The following is a 4,791-nucleotide window of genomic DNA, read 5'->3' on the forward strand; positions in this document are numbered from 1 at the left end:
AACACTGGATCAAAAGTTATTAAAAGGATAAGCCTTGTACAAGGCTTGAAGATATTAATAAGTTTCATGCATACAAATGTACTATCTGATATGTATACTCCCACAAAATTGTTGTTTCATGATAAACTTACATTGATGGCTTAAATCCACAATGAAGGATAAAATTGACAGGTCTTTTTTATTATGGCTGTATGAGCACACTGAACACTTATTCTAGATTTGATTTGCTTGCCTTCACAGGCATGATCTCACAGATTGATTGGATGTCACTCTAGGATGTGGTATCTGTCCTGTATTTTGTACTTTCTCTCCCATGGTAAGTGCATGTGTTGGCAGTTAGCACCCTTAGTGTCAGACAATAGAACACTGCAGCTATTTTAAGGATGAAAAGATTATTGCAGGTTTCAAAGTGTAGAAATAGTAAAATTAAAATTACCAAGTCAATAATTAGTATTTTGCATATAAAAATAGTTCAAGAACTGGGACCTTCCCAATTCAAAGACTGATATGAAGCTTAGGGGCATGAACTTAAGATAACTTATAAAGTGAAAATGAGGAAATTATTAACTTTTACAATGGTCAATTATTACAATGGCAATTGAATTGGTGATTTTTAAAAAAAATCTGCAGTGAGTACCATTTTTAGAAAGATGACTTAAAGTCTTCTTTATGATTTTTAGAGGCATTTACAAGAAATTACCTGTTAAGTTTTAGTTATGTTCATGAATTAGGTCAGACTTAGTTCTGCTTACATGACTTACATAGTTTTGTCTGTTCAACACATTCTCCAGTCCAGTCTCCATTTTGTATTTAATTTTAACACAGGTTAACTAACAGGCAGTTTACAAAGTCATTTAAGAGCTGTAGAAGCCATATCCTTCCAGGAACAAGTACTAGAAACAATGCATAGTCAACTACCATTGTTACCACCAGACCCACATAGCCCTGCTATCACCCTCAGCAACAAAATTGATTTTTTGTCTCCTGAATGTTCTTCATGTAATTAACTTCCATGTGATGGTATTCTAGAGGTGAGATAGGCTTTGAAATGTAATTTTATTATTATTTTTATTATATGTTTGAAGAGCAGAATTTACACTGTGGTGAGCTATCAAAATATAAGAACCTGGTGTTCAAACTTAGTTTCCTAAATATCATTCTCCAATAAAAGGATTCAGGGTTTCTTGAAGAAATAGTGGATTCTAGGGCCAGAGTAAGGAAAATACAAGAGAGTCTGGAACATCTTGCAGTGCAAAACTTAAGGAAGTACAGAGCCAAAGGGAGGAAGAGGAAGAACCCGGGCACACAGAGATTACCTGAAAGAACTCTCAATGCCGAGGGCTGGAAATATTTGAACAACAGTTTAAATAATGTAGTATTGAATTATAACTCAAAAGATGTAATAAATATACATGAATCCAGCATGATACTGATTGAATAAATAAATGGATAAAAGGGAAAAATCTTTCTTAGAGAAAAATTACAAATATTATAAACAATTACTTTGTTCTTTCAAGGAGTGGAGATTAATTCTCCTCCTCTTGGGTATATGTTGAATTTAATGACTTCTTTCCAAATGATAGGGCATAGAAAAGGAAAAATAGGAAAGTGAAGAAAGCTGGCAAACACTACCTTAATCAAGTGATCGAGGTTAGCATCACCAGTAATGAGTCATATTGACATCTTGAGATTTCATGAGAAAAGCATCAGATAAACCCAATTCAGAAACATTTTACAAAATACCTGACCAGTATTCTTAAAAATTCTCAAGGTCATAAGAAACAAGTAAAGACTGAAAAATTGTTAAGTGCAAGATGGTATCCTGGATTGGATTATGAAACAGTAAAAAGATACGTAGAAATCTGGTGAAACCATGGTAAAGTATATAGCTTAGTTGGCAGTAATGTGATAATGTCTTAGTTTTGGAAGATGGTTATGATTATATAATATGCAACATTAGGGGAATCTGGTTGCAGGAAATCTCTACATCGTTCAACTTTTCTGTAAAACAAAAAAGCCTGTCAAAACAAATGATTTATTTAAAAACGTAGAGAAAGTCTTCCAAAGACTTTGTGCTGCCAGCATAGATCTTTAATATGAAAGATACAAAAGATAAGGAATACAGTTTGAAAGGAAAAGAAAAGTTCCCAGACACCCAAAAAAGCATACCAATGGTGAGACATATTAATGTTCAGCACTAGAAACGATCTACAAAATTTTGCTGTTGGGGTCTACACCTACCTTTAATTCAAATCAAACCTCTATTTTTAGATTATATGAGGTGGGGTCTACAGTATGTCCTGTTGTATATTTCTATGATGTCAAATTTCATTATTATCACATGTAGTCTAATAACCAAAACATTTACCATTAAATAAGCTATATATATCCATCAGTCAGAGACTAACAAGAACATACAGTCAACAGAGTTGGGTTTAGTACATGCTACAGCAAAAAGATCTCACAATATGGGGCACTCTGAGCATCTCAAAAAATAGCTTTAGGGAAGGAGTATTAATAAAATTTGAAGGATATAACTTGATCATGAAATGCTCTTATCAGAGATTGTAAGAATGTATAAACTAGAGAGTTTTGAGAGCAGTCAATGATCTAGTCTTTAGAGTACACGAGTCCACGAGAAGTCACTGTAACGTTTTCTTGAGATACATGTATCCAAGGAACTGGAAAGAATTTAAGCTTAGTCTGTGATGAACATCGTGTTTTGGTATGAAACAGTTCATCTGTTTTATAAATTATAATGAAATCCATTTTGAAAAGTTGTGATTTCTGTTACATGTCTCAATTCCCCCTGACAGTCTAGCTGTCAGAAGGACCATTTTGCACTTTACCAAAGCCAACCAACAAAGCAGAAGATTAAATAATGAAGCAAAATGCAATTTTAAATGCTTTGAAACCAATCTGTTATGTATACCAGGTATTGTTCTATTCAGTAGTAATGTGGTTTTTAATCCGTGAAAATCCTTATAATTGTATATTGCCATGATTTAGTATAGAATTAGCGCATAGCTGTGTTTATGGCAATAAAAGTTTATTTTGCTAAAATGCTTGCCTATTCCACAAGCCATACAAAATTACCTTTTTTTAAGAGCCCTAGGAATTCTTCAAATATTTTTCCTCTAATAATGGAAAAATATGACTATACCATTTTCAATATGACTAAATAAATAATGTATAATCTATAGCAATCCTTTATTTACTTTAGTTTATGTTTTATGTCATCTTCACATGTCTTTTTACTAGAGCATTCACATTAGTAACTTTTATTTATATGTTTAGCATATTAAGGTTAACAACTTTCATTTTGCATTTTTATGATTACAAGCTGAAGGTCAGGATGTTTTATATTCATTCTGAAGCAGTGATTGACATCTACTTGATGATCAGTAAATATTGTTAAACATGTGATTGTGTGATGAGTGAATGGAAGGGGTCAGGTGGAGAGAAATTTGAGGTGTACTCTCAAATGGTAAAGCATAGGGAGCAAAAGATAGAAATAATAAATGAATTTACTTAATGCTAACTGTTATGTTCTTACCCATTTTATTTTTAAAAAATTGGAAGTGAATATTGAAATAATTGTAGTCATAGACCATACGGCTATGGTCCATATGGACCATAACAAGTTACAAAAAAAAGAAAATAATGCCTTGTATTCAATTAATTTTTCTTTGGACCAAGGGGAAAATTATAACTAAGCCTTAGAACTATTGCTAAAATGTGTGTGAATAAATATTTGAATAATTAATCCTTTTTTCTATTGATTTTATTATACCTGTAGGAAAAATTAATTTAGAGCTCATAGTAGAAATAATAAGAATCCAATATTTCTTTAGAGGAAAATATGAGTTTTCAATGGGTTTTTGATTCCCTAAATTCCAGAAAATATGTAATGTACAATTTTTCCTGTTTTAATACTTTGCTTTACCCATGTTAATTGGTTCTCTGGAGAAGTCATAATTGACTCATATGTCTTTTTCTCAATTTTAAAATAATTATCTTATATCAATACTTGAATAACTATTAGCATGCAAGCAAATATCATCCTTAAATTGTATTAGAACACAGTAATCAAGCTCCATGTTTACTATTAAAAATTAGAATTTTCCATTATTTATCTTTTTGAAGTCACAAAAACTTGATAATTTTACATTTACCTTACAGATCATTGTAACATTCTCTTGTCAATAATGTCAACATGATTGTAACACATCTTAGAAACTTTGTTCCATCTGGAGTATAACCTATTTTCCACCCACACAGTGCAAAACTCATTAAGCAAAACTCTTGAACATTGCAATACTTTAACTTCTTGATTGTTTTCTCAAGCTCACCACCAAATCCAGATATATTTAGTAGCAGCTTATTTTCTTAGTTCAAATTAATTTTTTTTTTTTTTTCGGTACGCAGGCCTCTCACTGCTGTGGCCTCTCCCGTTGTGGAGCACAGGCTCCAGACGCGCAGGCTCAGCGGCCATGGCTCACAGGCCCAGCCGCTCAGCGGCATGTGGGATCTTCCCAGACCGGGGCACGGACCCGTGTCCCCTCCATCAGCAGGCGGACTCTCAACCACTGCACCACCAGGGAAGCCCAGTTGAAATAAATTTAAAAATAATATGTTAAAATGTTATATTTTCAGTCCTTTTTCTTTCTTTGACCACTGAGAGGAAGTCTGTGGTTCTGACCCTGATGCACTGGTCAACCTCCAGTGTTACTGAGTTTAATTCCCTGAGATATTATAATCTTCCTTCTTTATGATTTTCACCCAGTACAT

This window comes from Delphinus delphis, chromosome 18 (assembly GCF_949987515.2).
Source record: "Delphinus delphis chromosome 18, mDelDel1.2, whole genome shotgun sequence".
Lineage (NCBI taxonomy): Eukaryota > Metazoa > Chordata > Mammalia > Artiodactyla > Delphinidae > Delphinus > Delphinus delphis.